Genomic DNA, 27,915 nt, shown 5'->3' with positions numbered 1-27,915 from the left:
GTATTGATGTGGTGTTCTCATTATACCCTATTAGGCAGTACACAATTCTAATAAGTCCGATTTCTGTTGCTATTAAATTTGATCTCTTGAAGATGGTATCTGCCAAGCATTACTGTTAAGTTACTCTTTTTCCCTTTGTAATTGATAAGCATTTGGGTATTGGGGGGGGTTACTTTGAGACTGCATATGGCTCATGCCTCATCACACTTAGATTTTGGGAACTGATTTATTTGGATCAGTATTGACTCACGAATCCCTATTTTACTCAATGGGTTATAATCTATTATTATCATTATTTTGAATCTCAGATTGCCCCATATTTGGCTAGTGAGAGCCTCTTCAAGCTGGCTCCTGTGTCCTTTCAATATATTCTCATCTTTCTTTGAGTACTCTCCTACTTTATGCACTTTTCACGTAGAAATCAATCAGTCATTTCTACAAGAAGAACTTTTAAGTGCAGTATTTAGAAACCAAAGTTTAGGAATAGGTCTGCACTAAGTATCTTGATCTCAGGTCCTCAGAGGTCAGAATGAGGAAATACACTCACATACATAAGATATGCATCTTGCTTATTTCTATACATCTCTTTACCTCTACTGAATACCATGGGTTCATGTCAATATCTCCAATGAACAGGGTTAATTCTAGTTTCCTCCCTTTCCCAAATAAGTCATACCTCTGTCACCCTCAAGGTGAACTTCTCACTTTCCCCCATATGACAACCAGCTCTAGGCCACTGTAGCTCCCCTCTCTTCCAGGACCTGTGCATTCCCAAACAAGGCTCCTTATTTGCCCTGCCTCATACAGTGACTTTTGAATTGATTATACTTGTGAGGAAAATTGTGCTTCACATATGCATTATCCATTTACCTATATGGATTGTGTCAATTCTTATGATTAGTTTATGTTCTCTGTTGGTGAAGGCATTAATTCTTTGCCTTAAGTATTAAAATTCATTTCTTGATATTTGGTTCTTAATTTCTTTTAGTTTTAAAATATAAGCCTTTTATTTTATTGATTTAGAAAGGCTGAACCCTTTGCTGATTTTTTTAACTGCCTTTGAGCCCTATTTTTTTCTGAGCTTTTTGTATTTATCTATCACTCTCTACTCAGGTGACTCTCAATCTGGGAGGATTTTAGGCACCTCCCATCACCACCATTTGACAATGCCTGGAGACATTTTTGATTGTGATGACTGGATGGAGGAGTGTGATTGTCACCTGAAAGGCAGAAGCCAGGGATGTTGCCAAACATCCTACACAGGCACAGGACTGCCACACAAATAAGACTCATCCAGTCCACAATGTCAATATTGCCAAAGCCTGCCCTAGAGTTTCTGTACTGCTTTATAGTTGTTCTTTTGATTTCTTCTAAAATAAGATATTGGGGAAGAAAAGGCTAAAAAGAGAAATACTGTAAACACAGGCAACAACTTTCCCTATATCCTACGTTTGATTTACTAATGCTGGTCATAAAAGCCCAACATAAAGAGACTCAGCTTATCCATAAAGTTGTAAGTCCGTTTTTGTCCTTGCCAAAAATTCATATCTAGTTTATGTGGGTACATTTGTACTCTCTTAAATACCAGAGGAAAAATAAGGCAATGAGTAATTTCAAATCCTTCTACAGCCAAAATGAGAGGACTAACACACACACACACACACACACACACACACACACACACACAAAAATACACAGATAAAATAAATATTTTTAAAAATTGGACTGGGGATATAGCTCAGTTGGTAGAGTGCTTGCCTCACATGCACAAGGTCCTGGGTTCAGTCCCTAGCACCGCAAAAAAAATAAATAAATAAACAGTGTTAAAAATCAAATCATTGCATTTTTGGAATTCAGGACTTTGAAAGAAAATACTTAGCAGAATAACATAAAGAAATTTAACAACTATATATATCAAAAGAAAGGAGATTTCACAACATTTTTCTCTCCACACACTCAACACATATCTTCTTGCGTACAGGACTGTTATTGGCCTGCCAGAATAGTTTACTATCATTTTCACAAGTATTCAATTCTTAGAACCAAGGGATTTCTCAACCTTCTCTATCCAATCAGAGCAGTGTCTTTGTCCCAGCTCCATCTGAACATAATCCTATCCTCCTGACAGGGTTGACATCTACTTTTTACCATCACCGCACAGGAATAAAGCCGAGTGCTGAATCCAATAAGACTTATCTATAGCCAAACAGCCAAATGCAAAAAATCTATGCTGCCTTTATTTTTTCTTTTCTTTTCTTTCTTCCTCTCTCTTTTCTTTTTCTTTCTTTCCTTTTTTTTTTTTTTAAGCACAATACCTTTTAAGAAGAACCACAGGCAAAACAGTATTCTCAGGACCTGTGGTTTACAGTAAGAAACTGCTAAACATGTTAGGGAGGCTTCTCGACATTTAGGTTCCTTACTAAAAAATGGAATGGACACAAAGAAGAGAACTCTCCTTGGCCTATTTCAGTTTCAAATGCCAATGTATTCTATAAATTTATTCCATAAATTTTGTTTCCTTTACTATAAGCACTAAGGCATTTGAAATCTTGGCCAATCCATTTCAAATGCTTTAGGCTCCTTCCCAACTTGTTACAAGAAAGGAGTCTGTTAGAAAGACAAAATAATAATATTTGTTAAGTCACAGCAATAATTATAGTAATAGCTAATATTTATTGAGGCTTACTATTCTAGACAGCATTCTAAATGATTTACATGTGTTATCTCACATAATCCTATGACAACCTACAAAGTAGATACTTGTATTACCATTAGTTCCATTTCATAAGTAAGGAAACTAAAGTTTAGGAGTTTAGGAGTTTGAATAATGCTTTCCAGGTCAGAACTAGGACTGAAATTAGAAAGTCTGAATGTAAAACATCAATGGCCTTAACCACTATTCTGCCTCTCTATTCCCATCCTCTCCAAAACATTATGGTTTCTTTCAGGTTATATTTTTATGCTTAAAGAACTGTTAGAAAAGTATGAAAAAATGACAAAAAATGAAAAAAAAAACCACCAACCTTTATGCAACTTGATTGAATGTGAAACCCCTCATTCATATGGCACTAAACTCATAACTTCTTCTTTATCAGATCTGACTGCATGACCATGTTCCTGACTCTACATTTACACAGTTCCCAGTACAAATCCTTATAGGCTTATAGAGGTCAATGACAAATTTGATCATAAAAGTAAAAGCTAAACAGAACATAATTTGCTTTGTTAAGATAATGGGTAACTCTTTCTCAATACTAGTAGCAAAAATATGTGACTATCTCTAGGTAACTAACAACTTACCTGAGAAAACTGAACACAGTGTACCTGGCCAACATCTGATGGAATCTCACCTCTTACTGTTCCTCTCTTCATCTTAGACAAAAGTCAGAGGATCCCATCTGTTGCCACTGCTGCTACCCACGGAGTTCAGGGAAGAGAAGCTTTATGGCCTCATGGCATGGTTACAGAATTCCACTATGTCTTTCTATTTTGTTGCAAAATATAATTCTACCATGTTTAGAACTGCTAAGGGGTAGGGGTGTAGCTTAGTGCTCAGCATGTGTGAGGCCCTGGGTTCAATCTCTAGCACACCCAAAACTACTTAGAGTTAAGTCTTCCTGTGGTAGGAATGGCATATTCTGATTCCTGATCACCAGCACTGTCCTCAGAGACTCTGCCATGGAGCAGTCTTTGGTCAAGAAATGGGAGACTGGGAACTGAAGTCCATGGACTTTCATTCCTCTAACTCAAAAATACTTGCCCAGCCAGCCAGCCAGCCACCCAATCTAGTATAAAGATCTATCACACCAATTCTAGGAAAAAAAAGAGGTCCCGAAGATGCTTTTGGGGAGGCAGGAAATTCAACTATCCATCACTATATTATCGATCAGCCTCCACACTTTCTGATGTAGTAATTAATCACTCCATTGATGAAAAGCCATCTCAGTTTTACAATCCTATTGCTTTCTCAGCAGACAGGCAAAAATTTCACAGACCAAGTTTTTTGTTTGTGTGTTTTTTATTTATTTTTCAGCAAATCAAAACCCACTCAAATGGAAAATGGAAAATGAACTGTGCATTTCAATGAGACACGGAAGATAAGATATCAGCACCTCACTTTCTATGTGTGTGTTATTACCACATTCTGTCTGTGACCTCTTTGAAGATTTGACTCCTGAGGGGACCCCAAATTGTTTCATAATCAGGGTTTCCCACTGCCGAGATGAAGGACACTGAAAGCCAGATACACTAATTCTAGCAGCAACTGAGAGCAAAAACTAATGAACGTTGCCGAAGACTGGCCAGCCTATTGTTAAATAAATAAAAGTCTAATTAAGTGACAGGAGAATTAAAATTCATTGTCATTATCGAGATGATACATCACTGTGCCTAAGGTATCAGCTCCTCTGGAGACAGGCTGTGACCTCTTTGCACAAGTAAATATAAACTAAAGTAGTTTTTAAATCAAGTTGGCTCTCCAACATTAATATGTATATATCATAAAGAAATGCTTTCACAAGCATTTATGTTTAAAGATGTTCATTATAGAATTATTTGTTCTGGTAAAAAAAATTGAGAGAATGACGACTCTGTCAGGGATCAGTTGCATGAACTGCATAGTGAAGGGATTCAGGAACCACACAGCCTTGTGTGTATCTGATTCTGCCATGTACAAATTGTGTGGCCTTGGGCAAGTTGGGTAATATCCCTGAATCTTAGTTTCCTTGTCTGGATTTTAAGAGTTTCATATAATGCCTGACACATAATAAAAGCTCAATAAATACTAGTCATTATTATTAGGTACATTATTATTGTTATATATGTGGACATTTAAAAAAATTTTTTTAGTTGTAGATGGACACAATACATTTATTTTATCTATTCATGTTTAATGTGGTGCTGAGGCTCTAATCCTGTGCCTCACACGTGCTAGGTGAGTGTTCTACCACTGAGCTACAACCCCAGCACCATATGTGGACATTTTTTTAAAAGAGACTTCTGTATCTATTAGAATAGGAAATAAGATGATCATGAATCATTATATTAATAAAACATGTAAGTTACAAATTGTAGATGGGTATAAGTAAATAGTTTTCCATGTGTGCTTGTGTGCACACACACCTGGAAGGTCTGCAGGGATACATATTGAACTGTTACAGTAGATTCCCTTGGAAATGAGGAACGGCCAGGGAGCAAAAGGTTTTTCTATTTAGCCTTTCCATGAAGGCTTCACAATAGTAAATAGCAATACTAACAATTTTAACTCCAATGTTTCTCATCTAAATTTTAATTTTGTAAAGAATTTTCTACTCTCTTTTTTCTCATAAAGATGGTAGGATGACTGAGGTCACTTGTTAGCCTACAAATCTTGGAGGCAGCAACAGAGCACACCACTCCCTTTCTCTAGAAGCATGTTCTCTTAATGCCTCATCCAGGTGAGCCTCTCCATTTAGGAAACAAGCAGGTTTTTGTTCCTGACTAACTAACTGGTTAACTGGCTTGGATTCAGTCTCCCCAGGGAAGGAGAACAGCCAACAGACACAAGTGCTAGGAATTAAAGAACATCTACTTAGAAAGCAAACTCTTCCTAATCAGAGAGAAGAATCTCAAAAATTATATGCTGAGGGCCCTGATGGAGAGCTTTGTTGGAAAGCGTGTCTCCGTATAACCATGGTCCTTAAAATTAGCAACTAGAAAACAGAAGATTAGCTGACAAACAGTGTATCTTGCTGCTAGATTAAGAATTCAAAGATATGGTAGAGAATATAAGATGTGTGAAAATGGTCAAGTGAAACTGCTCCAACCACCTCCTTCCTCCCCACCTCACTATTCTACTAGAAAAGTATCATTCTTTGTCATTTTTCCAAAGCCATCACTACTTTAGTTCTATCAAAGAAAAATATATACTCTCCCTCCGCCCCTGCTGTAAAGGATGATGCTGAAAATGAATTCTTTCACTTTGGGAGCTTGACATGTTTAGAAAATGAAGTAATAGCTTTCAACTTTGAAACAAGACAGGAAGATAGCAGAGCAAAAATGAAAGAACACACCCAGGAGCTCAGATGCCAGGGTTCAAATCTGGGCTCTCCACTTTTTTAAATCTCAGAACACCCTGAACAGAACTACTCTAAGGATGATATGAATTGCTACATATGCTTGCTTTAAAACATTGACTGGGCCAGGTAAAGTGGTGCATGCCTGTAATCCCAGTGGCTCAGGAGGCTGAAGCAGAAAAAATTCAAGTTCAAAGCCAGCCTCAGCAACTTATCAAGACTCTGCCTCAAAATAAAAAATAAAGTAAAAATTTTAAAAAGAGCTGGGGGTGTAGCTCAGTGGTTAAACATCCCTGGATTCAATCCCCAGTACCAAAACAAAAACATGCACCTAATACCTATTAACTACTGTTTCAGAGAGACTTCTGTGAATGGCAAATAAATATTGACCATTTAGTAAAAGTAAAAAGAGAATAATGCCAGACTAATTAATTCAAAGTTATGAGTACCACAATACAGTGGGGAAGGGATAAAATAACAAATATAGAGGCCCTTACATTTACAGTAAATGTCTTGGGCCAGGTGATTGAGAGGTTAACTTAATAATAAAATCTGGTCTTAGAGTTCAGTAATTTTTCAACTACTGCATCAAATTCTACTTTTACTAATATGATATGGAAGAGAGAATTTAGGAATTATTCTAGGATACTATCACAGATACACAATATAGCTTACACTTCATCTTTTTCAAAAGACAGGGAGGGAGGGAAAAAAAGGGAGAAAACTCAGTATAATCTCTGCCTGAACAACAAAAGGTGAGGAATATTTTTGTGGACAACATCTAGAAAAAAGAAATGAAAAATCTGATCCACCGGAAAAAATGAAAAGAAATAAGTCACAGCCAAGAAAGGTGGCACACACTTGGAATCCCAGGGACTGGGGAGGCTGAGGCAGGAGGATCACAAGTTGAAGGTCAGCCTCAGCAACTTTGTGAGGCCCTGTCTCAAAATAAAATAAAGTGGTAAAGAACCCCTGGGTTCAATCCCAGTACCAAAACAAAAACAAAACAAAAACCACCCTGAACATGAGAGTGTGCATTGGAAAGGCTCTGTCTCTTCCATCAAAATGTCCAAACATAGAGCCACAATTTCTCTCTACAAACTGAAAGGGGAATTGATGACTGTGAGGAGAAATCTCTGAAATTGACTGAATCACAAAGAGAATTATATTAGGTCAAAGAGCCTGTAACTTAGAAAATGCTAGCTAAGTCCTGTACAAAATGCTGCCAGCCTGTACCACGAAAGCAACACAGACAAAAATTTCTAAGACCCAGTACACTCAGTGGGTACCATCCTCAACTTTAACAACATACCACCTTGATAAAGACCAAGAATATAATCTCTTCTTTTTGTCAGCTTAGTGAATTTCTGATAGGTAAATCAGATATAGATATAAATATAGATATAGATGGACACGGTGATGTTACTGGGAGGAGCAACAGAATTTTCAACAAACTCAGGTGCCATATGTGAAAGTTCCAAGGAAACCTATCCCAGAAATGATTATCTTTTCTTAAAAAAGCAAACAACAACAACAACCAAAAAGAAAAAAACCCCATTCTTTCTCTAGCCTTCCCTAAGTCCTATAAAGAACACTTGGATCAAGAAATCTCATTTAAATCAATGCTTTATAAATACCCACTCATCTAGAGAATTACAGGGTTTAACCACAAAACCTAAAAAAAAAAAAATCAGCTGAACAAAATAATAGTTTTCTCTTTGATTTTGGGAGAAGACAGGTTGGGCAATTTTTTTCATACATCTTTACTAATTGTATATATAAAAATCAGAATTCTATAAGGCATGCAAAATCAGGCAGCTACTTAGATCTCTACAATTACATTCTAGGTAGCCAGTCACCTATGTAATCTAAAAAGAATCTTACAAAACAAGCTTCTTTAAAGTTCTATTGCCAAACCTGCTGTATGGATCATAAACACATATAAACACACAAATTATGTCTTATTTACTATTTATCATTGATGACAGAGCTCTAAGAAGCCTTACTAAGCATCTTGACTACAGTCTTCATTTTTTTTTTTGCAGTGGAAACTTTATATCAAACAATGTTACATAAACCCCAAAATACAGAATCCCAAAATAAAAGTGGTGTGATGTGGAAGAAGGCTGTGATGTGTGTGTGTGTGTGTGTGTGTGTGTGTGTGTGTGCGCGCGCGTGTGTGTGTTTAGTGAGAATGCATGGGTGGGTCTGTGTTTGGGGGGAAGCTGGTTCCCCACAATGTTGCCTGGAAATCACTGATGCAGTATAAGCTCCTTATTCCCAGACAGAACTAAATATGGGATCACCTGCCAGGTAGGCAACTTTCTTATAAATAAAATGAGAGGTTTGATTTTTCTTCTCTGTGCTTCTAGCAATAATGTATTAGGGCTTCATTATCTAGGTTCCTTATAGGAACTCACAAAAACAAGGAAGATCATTGATATGATAATCATCACAATAGATCAGACTAAACAATCTCGGTAGCATATTATCTATTTGCCAAGAAAAGAAAGAGTAATGGCTTAGTCAGATTAACTTCTGCAATCTTATTTATGTGTTTATGAAATATTAAACATTGAGATTAGAAACTGAGTGAAATATTAACTGGAAAAATCTGATATTATAATAGAAATAATACTGACCTTTGAATATAAACATTTATTCAGGTTAAAAAGAAGTTATAAAGAAGCTGATTTTGAAAAGGCTTTACTGCTATGAACATAAAATTAGGTTGTTTTCATTCTAGCTTCATTGTAGTCTGCAGAGACTAAACTGAAATCAGCCATTTTAATTCAGAAACAATATTTAGGCTGCAGAAAGCAGAGTGGTAAACACCCTGCCTTTGTTTAAAATCTTTGAAACATAAGGGATATTTCCTGTAATGGCATAAATTACACAGCCTCTAAAGTTATGCTGAAAAGACCCTTTCACTCTTGCAGCAATGTGCAATTTTGTGGCTGTAATTTACTAAAACTGCTTAATAAAACCCTCTTCTTTTATCAGAAGAAAAAGAATAAACAAAAAGCCAATAGCTCCATAAAAATGTTCAGGTAACATCACTCTACTTATGAGGCATGAAGTATTAATTATTAACTGTTGGTCAGGCACAATGAGTGAGTACTCTTCTCCCACAGGATATTTTCCTGTCAAGTTGTCACCCAGAAATAACCCTTTAGATTATGGGAAAGGGCTGCAATTCCCCACAGTCCTTCTCCATAACCATAAACACCGCCAGAGTTGCAGTACCTGCCATGATCAGATCATCCAATACCTAGTTACATCTCTCTCTGCACTCCCCTGCATCCACATCTTTCCCACAAACACAGTAATAATTGATAGCATCTGTCTTTCAGAGGATTGCCAGCTATCAAGCTGCCTGTCCAGCACTAAAGGCTGTCCAAGACAAAGAAGAAAGGGCATCCAGATAGAAAAGGGGAGAGCTTATAGCTTATGTCTAAATACTGGCATTTCCCTTAATTCACTGGAAAACCTGTTCCAGTTCCTCAGCCTCTCAGCAAAGATGGGATTATAAAGATCACTTCTTTATATTAAAGTGGTAGGAATCCTAATGTGATCATATATACCATCCCTCTGATGTCTTCTGTACTGACATTTTCTTCCTGCTCTTTTTAGAGAAAAACATACAAAACAGTATTACTGTGAAATCATTTCCTCATTTTTGATGATTTAAGATCAAGTGAAAACAGAAAACCAGAGAAGGCCACATCATATCATATCACAGTTCTTGATACAAAGGACCTGATTGTAGATCTGGAGAGTCAGACAGATCTGGAATGAAGTCTTAAGCTCTACTTCTTACTAGCTACCTAATCTTGGGCAAATTAACTACTCTGGGCTTTAGTTTCCTCATCTGTAAATAAATAAATAATAATAATAATAAACAAGATGCATGCTTCAGAGGATCACTGAATGTTGCATATTATATCAGTTTATTTTGTGCTACTAAAATGAAATATCTAGGGTAAGCTACCTATTTAAAAAAAAAAAAAAAAAAGAGGTTTATTTAGCTCATAGCATAGCACAGGTTCTGATGAGGCCCCCTTTTGGCCAAAGCACCTCATAGCAGACGGCAATGGCTGGAGCAGGTCCTGGAGGAAGGGTCATATATCAAAACAAGAAGCCAGAGGCTAGGTTCCCACAGTCCCTTCCGAGGACACACTCCAATGACAGAAAGACTTTCAACTTGGCCCTGCCACTTACAGGTTCAATCACTTCCCACAATGATCCACTGGGACACAACTCTCAACATGAAACTTGAGGGACAAACCATAGCAAATGCTAAATATCAAACTGCCATACAACCCCCCAATTCCTGAGCATTTATTCCAAAGAAATAAAAACTTATATTCTCATAAGACCTGTATATAAATTTTAAGAGCAACTTGATTTGTAATAGTAAAAAGCTGGAAACAACACAGATGTTTTCCATCGGGTAAAAGGTTGAACTGTGGTCCATCCACGTATAGACTAGTACTTAACAATAAAAAGGATGCATGCAACAAGTTGAATAAATCTCTAGAGAACCATAAAAAGGATACATGCAACAAGTTGAATAAATCTCTAGAGAATTATGCTAAGTCAAAAAAAAAAAAAACCAATCCCAAAACGTAACATGCTGTATTTTTTATTTATACAACATTTTCAAAAAGACAAATTTATAGAAATAAAGTATAAATAGTGGCTTTAAGGGTTAAAAAGGGATGGTGTAACTATAAAAGGGCCGTGTGAGAGATTATTATGGTGATGGAAATGTCTATTTCTTAACCGAATCAAGGTCAAGGTTCTGGTTGTGATATTGTACAGTCTAGCAAGATGTTACCATTGGCTCAGTAGTAAAGTACATAATCACCATGTGTGAGGTCCTATATTTGATCCCCAACATAAGATTACAAAAAAAAAGTTACCATTGTAATAACCTAAAGGAGAGACACATCTCTCTGAATTATTTCTTATACCAGTATGCAAATCTATAATTATCTCAAAAGGCTTAATTCAAAGAAATGAAAAATAATATGCATTTAAGAAGATCACAGCAACAATTAGATAATATTTAGGATTGAGCAATAATTAAATAATTATTAAATATATGAAAAATTACCTGGCATGGTCAAATCTTGACAATAACAGAGGCTCACTAAATGTTCTTTTTAAAAAAACTCTAAGAAGGTATGCACAGAAGGAATGTGTTCCAGCCAATTTTTGTTTGTGGATCAAAATAAAATGTAATTCCACAAAAATGGTGTGATTAATACTTCTTAGTACATTTAGCTTTTCTGGAAATCAGGACTTGGGGGAAAATGTGTATGATTTCATACTACATAGTTTAAGTCCACATACCCATGTTGTGGTATGGATTTGAAATATCCCTCAAAGGTAATGATGTAAAGGCTTGGATGTCAGTCAGTGACACTATTAGGAGGTGATGCCTCGTTGGAGGTAGTCTGTCCTGGGAAAGGCCTCTGAAGAATATATTTTGTCCCCGGCCCCTCTATCCCTCTCCATCCAGGTACCAAGAGGTGAGCACTTTTTTCTGCCAAGATGTTCTCCTCACTATAGATCCAGAAACAATGGAGCTAGTCAACCATGAACTGAAACCTCTAAAACTATGAACCAAAATGAATTTTTCCTCCTTTAAGATGTTTCTCCCAAGTATTTTGTTGCAGTGACAGGACAAAACTGGCAAAATTTTGCAATTCAGACACCGCCAATTTTCTTCATCAAAAATCTGAATTAGTTGAATATGAATTAGTTGATGCAGAGGATTATGATCCAGTTGGCCAAGAGCCACAATTAAAAGAGAAGACTCGAGGCCAAAAATTAATTAGTATGTTCTTTTTAAGCACAATGAAGAAAAAATGGAATGGATAAAACCTGGTCTTAAGTACACAAAATTCAGATCCATTTAAGAAAGGAATAGTCTTACACATGAATATTCAGAGAACTGGAGAGCAGACCAGCCATGTGACAAGACCTGCATGAGGCCTGGGATCTGAGTACCTGACAAGACAGGGCTGGGGAATGAGGAAGGGAAGTGGGCGCATCTGAGCAGGATGCCAACTCTACACCTCAATGTTGAACTGTGTGGAAAACTGTTGGCTGGAGCATGACGCTGACTTTTGGAAAGAATGTGGCAACCCTTAGTACTGATGCTGGCAGAGTAATCCCACATCTCCCAGAGATCCATGCTCCTGCTGCCTGATCCATGCTGTAGGACTTAACCTATATAAAGAAGCTTCTGATTACTCCATGAGTAAGGGAAGCTCCTGGTTTCTTTCTCTCTCTCTCTCTTCTCTCTCTCTCTCTCTCTCTCTCTCTCTCTCTCTCTCTCTCTCTCTCTCTCTCTCTCATATCTAGAGAGATCTAAATTAGGGCCTGAAAAAATCCACATATTGTCCAAATATTTTTGCTCTAAAATTAATTGAGTGAATATGTATTTTAATGATCAAAACCATGAAAATTTGCTATGTTAGACTCTCACTAGCCTCGTATTTGAGGAGAGCATAGGTTTTCAGAATGGCACTGACTATATAAATGCCATCTTGTTACAAGCCTTCCAGCTAGATGTGTTCCTGTAAGCTGTTATTCCTGACTTGAAGTAAATGGACGGAAAGGAGGGAGTTCCCAGGATGCCTCCTGTGCCGCTCACTAAATAAGCCCTTTGACTGACTCCAACAGCAGTTCAGGACTGTCGTTTCATGAGGTGAGCTACTGGCAGACAGATGCATCCGAATCACATTAATTGGAACCTCTTGTCACAGGATAGCACCATTTCAATTTCTGTATGGATGCTTGTGTGCTACACATGGTATCTGGCAGGTGTAAGAATCTCATCTCTGATTGCCTATATTCCCAATTTACTTTCTTTGCCTATTTTCTTACTGCAAGCAATTATGGCTCAAAATCAGTTTGCAACATGCGCTCATCCATATTCAGTTCCTTCCACTTTAGGCAAGTCTTGCCCAGAAAAAAGATAAATAAAAAGAGACAGATTTGAGATATTCACATTTGTTCCTATATTTTGATCCTCTGATTGTCCAAATGTTTGCTTGTTGATAACATACAGCTTGCTCCATGTCAAAATAAATATTCAAAAGACACGGCTCCAAACAACTAAAGTATATATGTAAAGTGAATCAAAAGTTTCAATACATCAGACTTACAGAAAGGAGCAGCCTGAATTAGCTAATGCAATGCTAGAGATTTAAAAAAATAATGTTGAGGAAAACAAAGATTTAAGAAGCAGTACCTGGTACTAATACACCAATGACAAGGTAAAGACAGGGTTAAAGAGGGCATATGGCTTTTCTCTGTACTCTTAACAATACAACTTAGTGTTAATTTCATAGGAGGACATAGTTTCCTCATTCTTTTTGTATGGCTTCATATTATTCCACTGAATGGGTATATAGCATCATTTATAAAAACTAGTCCCCAATTGATGGACATTTAGGTTATCTCCATTCTTTTCCTATCAGAAAATAAAATGCAGTTAATAGCCTTATATACTCATCCCTTCATGCATTTGCAAAAATATTTGTAGGATAAATTCCTATAAATATAATTGCTGTGTCAAAGTTATAAATTTATAATTTTGAGGGACACTGCCTTTATACACACGTATACCTATACAGTACCTATTTCCCTATAACAAAGTATGCTATTAAATATTTTGCTCTTAGCCAAGCCAATTATTAAAAGTTGACGTTTTTGAAGCATTTCATTTGCACTGATTTTATAATATTGAATTGAGGATATTTTCATCTGTGTTACAGGAGGCTAATCCCTGAGGACAGCATCACCTGAGTTTTGTTGGCTGGTAGCTTCTGGGAGGAACCAGTAGGAAACTGGAAGTTGGGCGGAGGAAGATCAAGGTATTTCTTTCCCATTTTTTTTCCCAATGCCTATTTCTCACAGTACCTACATGCTTCCATAATTACAGTCTCCTCTGTCCTCCCCCACTCCAGTTCCCAATGAGTTCAATAATACCATTTTCTCTCTTTATGGTTCCAATCACAGAGATTCTGCTGGCTTCTTGAGCTTGCTGGTCTGGGAGCATCACATCATCCTGTCTTTCCCCTGCAATACAGTCCTGCCCCTACAGGTTACCCTTCATTTACATCTCTTCATTTGAACCATATGAAGAAAATGATTGTTTTTGTTTTGTTTTGCTGAGACACTAACTTACATATCTCTTGCCTATTTTTCTATTGGATTGTTGATATTTTCATGTTGATTTATAATTAAAGCAGTTCATTATTCTTTAGAGCAAGAGTTGGCAAACTTTCCTGTAAAGAGCCAGACAGTAAATATTTCTGGATTTGTGGGCCAAAAGATTTCTGTTGCAACTACTTGATTCTGCCACTACTAAGTGAAGGCAGCCACAAACAATATGCAAAAGAACGAGTGTGGCTGTGTTGTAATAAAACGTGATTTACAAAAACACTCAGCAAGCTTGATCTGGGCTTTGGTCTGTAGCTGCCAACCTTTGTGCTAGGAAAATCATTCTTTCTCTTACGATATGAACTGCAAATACTTTTCTCCCAGTTAGTTTTTAACATTTCCTTAGAGGTCTTGCCATGCAAAGTTTTTTTAGAATTTTTATTTTAACACAATGCAATTTATCTACTATTTATAGTTTCTAGTTTCTATGTTAGAGAAGAATTAAGAAAACTATGAGAAAACAAAGATTGTACCTTAAATGAACTTGTTAGCCCAGTTGTCTTCTTAATGAGACCACTATTCTGCCCTCTAACACTCAATTAATAAAACCTGTTTCTTAAGGCAAACCATTCATGGAAGAATAAAGCATAAAATAGAGTCGAAACCTGACTACAGCAGAAGTTTCTACTCCCAAGGTATCCCGGGTACTCTCAGGACATTTGATTTTAGACCTTAAAAACAATTTCTCTCCTTAGTCTCCACTAAGGACTCTAGGAATTAGAAAAAAGTTCCCTTACAACATATTCATGTAAATATTCCAGGAATTTTCCATTCTAGCAGGGCTTGCCCATCCCCAACATTATTCAACATCAGTGAAAGGGTGACATATGCTATACTTGGTATTTCCATTTCAGACCCACACTTTGATTCCCACATGATTCTGCCTCAGGTCTAAGGACTTCAGGTTTAGTTTGTAGTGAATTTAGTTTTCACCTTCTAGAAGTTAAATATCTTTATAAAAATTTTGTAAGTAGAAATAGGAAAAGTAAAACATTACCAATTTAAATACCTGTTATTTACATAAACTAGATGAGGTTTTCTCTGGGTGGAAACTGGACATTCAATTTTTCACTGGGGGCTAGTATTTAAAAGTCATAATGAGTTTTGCTTACTTTCTCCTACTATGGAAAAGAAGACACAGTTATAGGTGAAGGAAAAAAACACAGACTATAGAAATTTGGAGGTTTTGGCATAGATTTGCATCCTGAGAAATACAAATAGCAACAGATAATAGCAATTTGAAATTTTTCACTTGAGTTATTATGAAAAAGGATCCTTGAAATTGTAGACGGCTGCTCTGTCCGTAGCAGAACAAATTTATTCCTAGTTAAGATATGCATTTGCACATATATGTTTTTATTTATATGTTCATTCAGATGTAAACACAGGTATATGCAGACATACACTTACCTCATTTCACCATATTGTCTTTAGAGTTCATATTAGAAAATGCATATTCACCAAAACTAACATAAAAAACTAAAGTAGTAAAGGTAAATATAAGCTTTGGGGGAGAAGAAAGACATGGCTCAACAACTAGTACAACATCTATGACGATCTCAGGCAACTTCTGAAATTCAACCACGTTGTTCCTATACCTGTATTCCTCAAACTGACACTTAAAATCTGGTCAGAGACTTCAAGTCTCCATTTACTAATTGATTCAATAAATTCTACCAAGTATCTCATGTGCAAGGAAGCCACTCGTAACTAGTGACAGTATAGTTCAAAGATCATTTATGTGGAAGTAAAGAAAGGCAAACCATCAAAATAGAAGCCACAATAGAAGTTTTCTCAATTGATTAGGTCATGTTGTAAGGGAGGCAAGGTCAAGGTTCAGTTCTCTCTTTGCCAATTACTTTTATTATATTTCAAAGACACAGGCCTGATTCGAGAGCTCTCCACAGCTTACCATTACATCAAAAGAGATATGAGGAGCTGGGGACGTGGCTCAGTGGTGTAGTTTGCCTGGCATGCACGAGGCTGTGGGTCCAATTCCCAATTCAAAAACAAAAATAAATAAACAAATAAGAGCTATGAGGAAAAAAAGAGTGGCTGAGCCTCAATTCTTTCCAAGTACTGGTGAAGTAATAACATCAATTCAGGGTGGATCAATGTCACTGTCTTAATATAAGTTACACTTAGTTTTAACAGTCACAGATCACATTGGACAGTAGTGACTGTTAAAACTAAGACACTTATCCTGGGTAGTATTAAACTGAATTTATTCAGTCAATCTTACAAGATGCTACAGTGAAAGAGTATCAGCTTTTGGAATCAATGTACTCTAATGTTTAATGTAGTGCTCTTTGGATGTTTGCTATATCATATTCTCAGTCAAACTATTATTAAGATACAAAGATTAAAATGGATTTATTGATAAGTGAATTTAATTAGCTCTAAGAAGAGGAATTAAAGAAATAGAAAAATACTGAGAGGAAAGCTTTCTGGCATTGACACCCACCATCCCAGCTTATTCATAAATCACCTACTATGCTTCATGACCATAAATATAAGGATTGCTTCTGTTCATCTTTTTCTTATACAAGTATGATTTTGGGCCTGGAATGGCATTGACCCACTGTTTCATTTCTCTCAAAAGAAATATCCCAATAAAGCTGACACTGCCCTCTAAACACAAATTTCAGTAGGAATTTGCTAAATTACACAAAATCCAGACCCAAAGGGAAACTACCATCTGCATTTAGTCACGCTGGGATGAATTCTTCTGGTGTGAAGGTTTTCAACTAGCTTGTGTTAGACCTGTAGATCTAAACAAAGCTCTCAAGAGCCTCCCCTCAGGTCCAACAGACTGGAACAGCGAGCACAAAGGAAGAGGAATCCATTTGGCAGGTTCCCTCTCTCCTGGCACAACCCAGCAAGAATGTATATAACCTCACCAACACGACTTGCTAAGTTCCTGTGTGTTCTTTCATTTAAAACATGGATTTCATATTAAAATATGTTGAAAACTCCTGTATTCTCTGATTCCTAAGCTCCTATAGAGCTCTAAAATATTATGGTATATAATTCACTGATTCTACTGCATCTTAATGTTTGCTGCCTAGAATTTTGTTTGAAAATCACGTAAAATATTGCACAAATGTCAAAAAAAAACTGGAAGATAGATGATTTTTCTATCTCTGAAGTATAATTGTTAAAGAATGACATGGTAGGACAAACACAGGAACATCTACAATCCTGAAGGTGAGAATAAACTCATACAAAGTGAAAAGATTTTATGTTCTTCACCCTTTCTCCCAAGTGTGTTTTTCAAAATGAAGCCAATATGAAATATCAAAGGACAAAATTTTGCAACTGTTGAAATTAACACATCTTTCTAGAATTGATAATACTAAATTTCTGGTTACTTATTCAGAGTTGAACTTTTCTGTGAGAGAGGAGTATTATATACACATGGCATCTGTGTATGTATCCAGGTATTGCTGGGGCCCTAAGCATGCACACAATAAGCCCCAAAACTATCCGGCACACAATTCAACAATTATTCTGCTCTCTAAATAAGAAATCCTAAAGGCAGAGGAAGCAAGCTATTTATACCAAGTGTGGTCCAATATACTGCATATATCAGAAAAATCATCAGTTCTAGTTCTAGAAGAGAATGAGACAGGTTATAACCTCTTTTGCAGTGAATTCAGATAGTGGTATAGTGTTTGCCTACCATGTGTGAGGCACTGGGTTTGGTCCTCAGCACCACATAAAGATAAATCAATCAATCAATAAAAATTATTGTTTCCATCTACATCTAAAAAATTTTTTTAAAAAGAAAAAAAGTATGACCAAATACATATGCTTTAATCATAATTTACATTCCCTAGACAAAACTACCAATAAGAATGAGGCACTTTGGGCAAACACTTTCTCTAATACCCTCCACCACGAGACTGGTTTTATTCTACTCATTTCACAGCTAAAGAAACTGGGCCCAAAAGAAATCTGTCCTAGGTCTTATGACTAATAAATAACACTGAGAATGTGACCCCTAAGTCCATGTGATTCCAATGCCTGTGTTTAAACTATAGAAGGCTATATACAGAAAATAGGTAGCCACATCCCTCTAAACTCTGCCATTACATAGATCATACATTGTATTTCTGGCCATCACCAGAGCTAACTAATATTTATAAGATGAAGCCCTATATTCACAGATATATAGTAAATATTGTGACAATTGGGAAAGTTATGACAAGAAAAACGTAGGGTAGAGTGAAATTCACAGGAAATTTACCAGAAAACGGTAAGGAATATATATAAATATGGCCCAAAGACATTATATATAGGGGGTGGGAGCACGTGCTGAGGCAGGAGGATTGCAAGTTCAAGGCCAGCCTCAGCAACGTAGTGAGAACCTATCTCAAAATTTAAAAAAATAAAAAAAAGAACTGAGGGTGTAGCTCAGTAGTAAAGTATCCCTGGGTTCAATCCCCAGTACCAATAAATAAATAAATAAATAAAGGGCTGGGGGTATAGCTCAGTGGCAGATTGTTTGCCTAGTGTACACAAGGCCCTGGGTTCAATCCCTAGCACTACAAAAAATTTTTAAAATAACCATACATTGTGTTCACTTTGGCAGCACATTTACTAACTGAAATGATATAGAGAAGATTAATATGGTCCCTATACAAGCAGGATATGCAAATTTATAAAGTGGTCAACATTTTTGTTACAGTTAGAAGCAAGAAGTACTGGTGTGCTGTTGCACAGGAGTGTGACTACAGATAACAATAAGGAACTGTAAATTTCAAAAAGCTAGAAAAAAGTATATTAAAAGTTTTTACCATAAACATGATTAAATGTTCAAGGAGATAAATGTTTAACCTCATTTAAAAATTACACAATACATACATGTATCAAAACATCACATTATCCCATTAGATATGTACAAATATGTATTTGTTAAGTATCAGTTAAAAATAAATTTAAATTTTTAAAAAGAACGATACACTCAGACAAATTATAAATTCCTAACTGAAAATTAAGCAACAAGGAGTATATCGGATTCAACTGCTGCACACGTCAAACCATAAAATATTCTATAGTAATTAATTTTTGTTCTTTGTGAATAGTGTTCAATCATCTACAATACTTAATGATTTAACATTATCAACGAGCCAGTTCTACAATAGGCACCTTAATGTCTTAAGTTAAAAAATGTTTTGCCTATCCCTCTAGAAGAAACCAAAGCTGCATTCATCTATTGTTAGTTTATGCTTTTTTCTTTTCATAGAAACCCTTTTCTGACAATTTATCTCTTCCTTTATTTATGCTTTTTCTTTTGCACAGAAATCCTTTTCCTCCCTTTTCTGGCAATTTATCTCTTCCTTTATCTTAAAGATTGAGCCTCAAATTCAATTGTTAAAAGCCTTTCTAAACTCCATTCAGTTTGTCTTTCCCTCCTGTCCCCAGGAACTCTACATTTACCTTTATGCAAAGTCTTAACCACCTATTTCCCTGGCATCCCTTTTGCTGAATTAAGTTCTTTCGGGCTATTTCTGGGCCTCTGAATGGTACCTGCTCTATTAATAAATTATTCTCTGGAATAAATAAAAAATCTCATGAATCAAATGCCCAAATAAAATTTACAAAGTGCATGGGGAAGTTTCTCTCTCTCTTTTCTCATTCTCCCTACTTTAACCTCACCCTTAAATACATGCAAATAAATACATACAATCACACACACACACACACACACACACACACACACACACACACACCACATTCATTCTGTCCAGTCTATGGAGTAACTGCCTTCACTATCTTTAATATCAAAATTAGACAAAGGAGAATAAAAAACTTGAGATTTTCTAGTAATTCACAAAAATTACACAATATGCTAAAGTCTTGCCATGTATTGTAGCCATTCAATTAAACCAATATTCCCTAAGGACACATTATTATGTAAAGAACTACAAGTAAACATTTAGTCACTCATGTATTCTATATACAAAATGCTTGAATAAACACAGAGATATCCAGAAAGTTCCAGAAAAGAAGAGTTAAGTACTGCATATATTGAAATTATATCTTGGGATAGGAGCAACATTACCAAAACAACAATTATTTTAATTTGGGGGATGGCCTGAAATACAGAGACTAACTCAATAGGATACATGTGTGGTTCTCATTCTTTGGACAAATAATGGGACAAAAATTAAACACACATGTTCTCCTGCAGGGCACAAGTTTGTGAGAAAGAATCAGGGCAGACTTGGAGTGAGATACTAGATGATAATTTGATAAATGCTGTTTACCTTTAAAATGTGATTAAACAGCATTTATAATGAACATGCTTAGAAAATGATGAATAATGTATCATATGTGCAGTAAAGGATAATGGGAAGTGATTGTCTGCGGGGGTAGTTTTTCCCTGGCACTGGCCCAAAGCCATTACAGTGTGTTTTCCCATTTCTTATGAACACTGGAGTTAGAACTCTGCCAGAGGCAAAAATCCTGAGTACAGTGCAGACTACAGAAAGATTCTTACCCACAACTTCTGGGATCTTCAGGTAAAGGCAAATCAGTTTGAACACTCATTTAGAAATAGTCAGCATTAACTATCACTGATGCAGTATCCTTAGGTGGTTGAGATGAGGAAGTCCTTCTAGGTGTGCTCTGCTATTCTCCAGGACTTCAGTGAGATTCTTTTATAACCTGTCTAGTCTTCATTGTAAAAATGGAAAGAAATCATTCCACAAAATAACATATATTCAAATTTTCTTCTAAACCAATAGTATCATAAAAAATTAAATGCATATATACTCTGGGCTGATTCACAGTGTATATTTCTAAATTAAGAGGAATTCATTGTGCTGGAAAAAACATAACTTGGATTTAATTTTTAGCACAAATTATGACTCATGGTCCAATCTATAGGAAATAACTTCAGCAAGTTCATACCCATACATACTGACCTAACATGTTCTGGATGAAGACACTGCTGTTCATACTATAATGAAAATTAGAACTCCATGTAAAACAGATTATTATAGGATGTCTACTTTGTCTTCAGAGCAATGTACACAAGCCAGTTGACAATTCTAGTATAAAGGACTTAATATAAATGGGTGGCATAGAGTCAAAATTTGTAGGTATATAAAAATAGAACTTATTTAGAGAAGAGTGGGGCTCTGTCTCATGGTTGGCAGAGAGGATAGAGGTCACTGAGAACAAAGCACATGCAAACTAACTTCACAGGACACAATTTTATGAAGCATTTCCTACTTTGAGCAAAGATGTTGAAGAGGTAATGAGGTCCCACATTTACATATAACAAAGGATGTCTAGTGAAAATACTTAAATAAAAAGATGAAGTCTGCTTAAATATGATAAGGAGAATTTTGAAAAATTCAATAGCAAATATAAGGCAGAGTTGTAAAGTGTTAAAGCCATTGTTATTAAAATGAGATGTTTTACAGGGTAACTATCATTAATTTAAATGTTGCTTTAAATACTCTGCCTGATATAATAAGAAATTACTTAAAACATATACATGACATGTACATATACATATACAGGAAGCAAATATCTCTACTTGCAGATAAGATTATATATTTTGGTGCTGAGGCTGTGTCTCAGCAGTAGCACAATTGCCTGGCATATGTGAGGCACTGGGTTCGATTTTCACTACCACGTATAAATAACTAAAGGTCTGTCAACAACTAAAAAAATTTTTTAAAAAAGATTATATACTTTGAAAAATCAATCTCTAATAAAAATACTAAAAGTAATAAGCAAATTTATTCACATGAATAGATGAAAATAATTATGTAAAAATCACTACCTTTATACTGAAAATAAATAGCAAATGAAAACCACTTAATAAAAATTAGCAATACATAAATAGGATAAATTTAACACAATATAACTTTAACATAAAAAATAGATATTATTGAAGAATATAAAAAATACAGGAACAAACAGATAAACACATGTTCCTATAGAGGAGACTAATCTCCAGTTCTAGTTGCAGATCACGAATTGCCAATGTATGTGTGTGGTGACTTCATTTGCAGATTCTGAAAAGCATGCAGTACATACTTAATAAAATCAGCTGAACAGGGCTGGATTTGTGGCTCAGTAGTAGGGCGCTTGGCAAGCATGCATGAAGCACTGAGTTCAGTTCTCAGCATTGCATATAAATAAACAAAATAAAGTCTATTGACAACTAAAAACTATTTAAAAATCAGCTGAACTGGGCTAGGACTCTATGTATCATGTTAATTGGGAAACAAATTAGCACTTAATGTAAAATGGGCAGAAGATATAAAGCCACACTATAAATTGACATTTTCTAATAATAAGCCTATGAAATTCCTCTCACACCTACTCAATGAATGGCTCACAGATCCTTAGGAGAAGTTAGAATTACTGCATAACCCATCTAAATGTTTCAGGAATTAATTACCACTTAAATATCTCACTGGTAAATAGTGGCCTCAATCAAGATGAAACTATACAAATTTTCAGATAAAGGTGGTATATACTGTACAATGTCAAATAGAAGTTGATTATAATATCAGTAAAGAAAACAATATTAGAGAGCAAGTAGTCAATGTTTTAATACAAGTAACAGACAGCCTTCCACAGAATATAGATTATAGCCCAAAATTTTAAGACAGTACTCTTTTCATTTCAAAATGAACGAAGAGATTTACTGTGGGCTTTCATTAGACCCAAACTCATGTCTAGAATTTTCTTTCTTACTATAATTAAGAGCATCATCTGAAAGTCCTGAAGTAGTAGCCCTATCATGATTTCCAGCCAGGCAGGCTCTCACACACACAAAAACACATGCATACAGATACAAAGAGATAATTTTTTGCTATGAATTCAAAAAGGATCAATGTACCATATACTTATCAAGACAGTTACCAGATAAAGAAGAAGCCCTGGTGCATAGGAAGCAGGACAACAGATGAGGGTCTCAAAGCCATGCCAGATTGGGTCACTGTTCACCTAGAATAATCTAAGGTAGTCTACCAAGAGGAACAGTATTAATCACTAATGATGAAGGGAGCAAAAACATGTGAATGAAGAAGTGTTTCTGAGTGTCAGGTCCAGTGTACAGAATCATAAAAAGCAAAAAGAATTCCTAGGATAGATATGAAGATCAGGAGTTAAGAGCTATGACTACAGCAAAATTAGTCTTTGTAACTAATTTAGAATGCAAACTGTGGACAGAGGTTGTTGTAGGCTTTTTGTTATGTTGTACCAGTTGCATGTTGTGTCTGTATGATTACACAGCTGCACACATGTATGTAAACAAACCCAGAGGTAGCAAGAGAGGGGCTGGTTTCATGACTTAAAGAAGTTGGGTAAAACTAATGTTTCAACTAAATATTAACCATGAACCTAGATTTTAATACTGTCCCATACGGAGTAACAATTCAGAATTGCTTAGGACCAACAGTTAAATGGACAAAATAAATTATCCAAGTAGAAAGAAAACTTAAATGTCATTAGAATTATATAATCAAAGCTATAAGAGTAAGCAAATTGAAGACCACTGATATACCTTTATTCAGAAATAGAAAATTATGAAGAGAAAGACATCTTAAGTACAATTCTTTGGAAAGATAAGATTTTTTCCCTAACCGCAGCTTAATATTAATTTTTAAAAACATAACAGGCCAGGGAATTACAACAAAAGTCGGTCATCATCTAAAATATGGGAAATTACTCTTTTTTAATTTTCAAAAACAGCTTTATTAAATTGATATTTTCAACAACATTTGTACAAGGGTTTCTTTATATCCATGCTCATATGCTCTGGATACCTACTATTATTTAGACTTTTTTCTTTTTTTACTTCTAAGTATTCTTTTTATTTATCTATTTTTAGCTGTAGATGAACACACTACCTTTATTTTATGTATTTATTCAGGGGAAAATTACTCTTAATCTTTGCATAGATTATGTGACTAAAACTATCAAGAGTCACTTTCTCTTTTCAAATCCAATTCATTTCTATCTTAGATATTTATCACTGACGCTGGAAAAATTAGCAATTAAACTGAGGGCCATAAAACTAATTTCTTTTACAGTATTAAAAAACACAGCAAAGAAAATGTATTTTCATATTTCTTTGAAATAGATCATGCCAACTACTTTAGATTTTTTTATTTCCCATATGTATCAGAATACCATTCTCAAATGGTACTTTCTCTAAACAACAAACTTCTCTTATTAATTATTCTGAACACTGCATGCACACAGAAGTAGGCAAAATTGGAAGGAAGAACTTTCCAAGAATAAATGAACAACTAAATCAGAAAGGCAGATCTGAAATTTTATTTTCATCAGGCACTGCTGGCATGATCACAAAATTTAAAAGACCCAAATGATTCTGCATAAATCTAGCTCATCATCTTTCTTATAAAAAGTCCAGCTTTAATGAAGTCCATAATGATCTGGATAAAATGCATTTAATTAGATTATAAACTGCAACATAAAACAGCTGCACCATGCCTTTTAACATTTTCCTCTCTGAAGATCAGAGGACTGAAAAAGGGTTATAAAACAGCCCATTCATTTTTCTTTTAAAAGGAGGAGAAAGAACCATTAGGCACAACTAAAGTTTCAGGCAACTTTTATCCAGTGAAATCCAAGTCTGCCATATTGTGAGACCTCACACAAGGGCATGATGATGGTGTCAGGTGACAGACACATCAATAGGATGGCATGGGATTACACAACTCTGGGGAATTCTAATGATTTCTTATGTGATACTGATAGTATAAGACATGTTTTATGCTTGATGGTATCTAAATAAGACACACAAGAAAGAAAAAAACTAAGACTAATTAAAATACATTTCAGAGATAATCCCAACATGATTCTTTATCAATAAGCAAGTCTATTGTGAATTTGAGATGAGGAACTAAAGCTCACTCTATTCACCCACAGATGTATCTATCCGCTCAGATAGGTCCTTTATTTAATTTTGATTGCAGGAAGACAGGAGGTAAGAAACAGGCATACAAAAATGGCTTAGTTCCTCATATATGTACCTACACATGTCCCAAAGGTATTATCTTGACTACTAGAAACTAGAGCCCAGGCTCTGGAGTGAATGGCTCTCTTCTGAATCCCAGTTGCCACATTTATTAGCCCTATGACTCAATTGCTGTATCTATATACGGTGAAAACAGTACAGATTTGTAGGGTAATTATAGTGGATTAAGTGCATAGCATTTAGGATTTGGCCTGGTTTATAATAGGTGTTCATTAAGTTAAATCACAATCCATAAAGGCAAGTATAGTTAAGAGAAATTAAATAACATCTTTAAATAAATGAAGAGATATACCATGTTAATAGATGGAAAGATTCAAAGTAAGATGTCAAAATTCACCTAAGTGATCTACATTCAATTCCACTTCAATCAAAATCACAGCAAGCTTTATAAAAAATATTGAGCTTATTCTAAAATTTATATAAAAAGGAAAACAATTTTAAAAATCCAAACCAGTTTTTAAAAAAAGAAAGAAAAACTTATAGGGCATTCACTATTTGATTTCAAGACTTACCAAAAAGCTCCCCTAATCAAGATGGTGTGGCATTAAAGAAAGAATTGAATGTAGAATCTAGAAATAAATCTATACAAATGTTATATCAGTCAAGCTGTGAACTAAGTACTTGACAAAATCAACTTAGGGATGAAAAGTTTATTTTGAGCTCATAGTTTCAGAGATTTAATCCATGGTAAACTGACTCCATCCCTCTAGGCCCAAGATTAGGCAGAACATCATGGTAGAAGGACATGTCAGAGAAAAGTTACTCACTTCATAGCAGCTGGGAAGCAGAGAGAGAGGGGAAGGGGCTACAGAGAAGATGAACCTTTTCATAGCATCCCCCCAGTCACCTACGCTGCTACCCATGCCCCACATAACTACAGTTACTACCCAGTTAGTCCATGCAAACTAGGATGACTGATTAGGTTATAGCTCTTATAATCTGATCATTTTACTTCCTGCATTAACATAGCAGATTTGTGGGGAACACCTTATATCCAAACCAAAACAAATATGGTCAATTGATTTCATCAAAGATGCAAACAGAATTCAATGGGGGAAAACAAAGTCTTTTCAATTAATGATGCTGGAAAATTTTTCCAATTGGGATACATGAATGGTATGTGAGTACCAGCTCTGATCTCACACCATATTTAAGAGTTAAATAAATGGATTATAAATCTGAACGTGAAAGCTAAACCACAAAACTCCTAGAGGAAAATCTTTGTGACTTTTCAAAAGAAAATAATTCTTAAATAAAACAAAAATGGGGGAGGACAGATGGATAGACTAATGAGAGGGTCAGGAGGTGAGCAGCATGGCATATGCTCAGGCACCAGGACAAAAAGACTGCTACTACTATGATGGAGATGTTGGAAAGTTACTATCATGAAGAAGGCCACCCAAAGAAGCCTCAAAGAATCCAGGATTCTTAGTGCACCACTATAGTCTCCATTGAAAAATGGAAATCTATCACCCTCACAAAGCCAATGCTAAGGAGGTGGCCAAGCACCACGGCAATAATTACATTAAATTCTTGTGCTTCATCTGTTCAAACAGGTCCAAGGTGGCCAGCAGATGCAGAGGTTTTGTACTGGTAAGGATTCTTCAGTATCTGATAACCTATTTCAGTTCTGACAGTTGTCTACCAATGGTTCCATGGCAAGTGCTATGGAACTTAATAAGCATCACATAGTCATCACTGTGAACTGGACCTGGGCCTTCATCATGCAAATAAGCCACAGGGATCTGGCTTCTGTTAGGTTAACAATATCATCATGGTCATCTAGGAGCTGCTGAAGTACCACCATAGGTTGCTGTAAGTTGACACTGATATTTACATGGCAACGTATAGAAGAGGTTTCCTATAGCACAGACCCACTCATAACTGTGTCCCTCAATAAGTACAAACAGTACTTTGTGCCCCTCAATAAATACAAACAGTACTTCCTTGGAACTGGGGACTTTGGAGTACTGGGACTGGCACAGTCAAGTATTATAACTATCAGCTCCAAGATGGGCTTGATGATGAGTCTGATGAGGTCATTTTCAGGTTGGTCACAAACCAAGTAATGGAGATGTCCCAACTAATGTGGTGGTCTTATAGTGTGATTCAGACTCCCTATCTGAGGATCAGTTAGGTTGCTTTGATCTGACCATCAAAACAATGCCATGTGTATGAAATCTGAAGATCTTCAACCTGTCTGTGCTGACACTGGAAGTGGGTGCTAGACATACTTAACGAGTATGGCCCTGGACATAGAGATTCCTAATAAACTTCCATACAATGCCTAATTCAAATACTTTACACCAGATTTCAAGCTTTAGATCTGTCTTTCCAACTTGACTGACCACAACACAAATGAGTATCTGGAAAAGATCAAACAGCAGCTGTCTGAGAACCTGAAGATGCTGACTCAGAGGAAATTGGCAAAGAGGAGAAAGGAGACCCTGACAAGTTACCTTGACCTTTTCCTGTGGCATAAATAAATAAATAAATAAAATGAAAAAAGAAAAGGAGGGGAAAAAAACTTGCCTTAGATTCTGATGAGGAGGGAGAGATTGGCCACAAGAACTCTTCTAAATACAA

The 27,915-nt window shown here is 35.8% G+C and overlaps 1 protein-coding gene, 1 non-coding gene and 1 pseudogene across 13 annotated transcripts in view; 2 read left to right on the top strand and 1 right to left on the bottom strand.

Moving 5' to 3' along the window:
• Smyd3 (SET and MYND domain containing 3) overlaps positions 1–27,915 on the bottom strand; it is a 683,600-nt gene that overhangs the window by 226,394 nt on the left and 429,291 nt on the right. The gene's annotated exons all lie outside the window — the stretch shown is intronic.
• On the top strand, positions 18,873–18,977 carry LOC120887791 (U6 spliceosomal RNA). Its single transcript, XR_005731114.1, has one exon. It is a non-coding gene; the product is annotated as a U6 spliceosomal RNA (small nuclear RNA).
• Positions 26,644–27,793, top strand: LOC110598258 (histone deacetylase 1 pseudogene; annotated as a pseudogene).

Source organism: Ictidomys tridecemlineatus, chromosome 10, assembly GCF_052094955.1.
Source record: "Ictidomys tridecemlineatus isolate mIctTri1 chromosome 10, mIctTri1.hap1, whole genome shotgun sequence".
NCBI classification, from domain to species: Eukaryota; Metazoa; Chordata; class Mammalia; order Rodentia; family Sciuridae; genus Ictidomys; species Ictidomys tridecemlineatus.
This window is presented reverse-complemented; position numbering and strand designations above follow the sequence as displayed.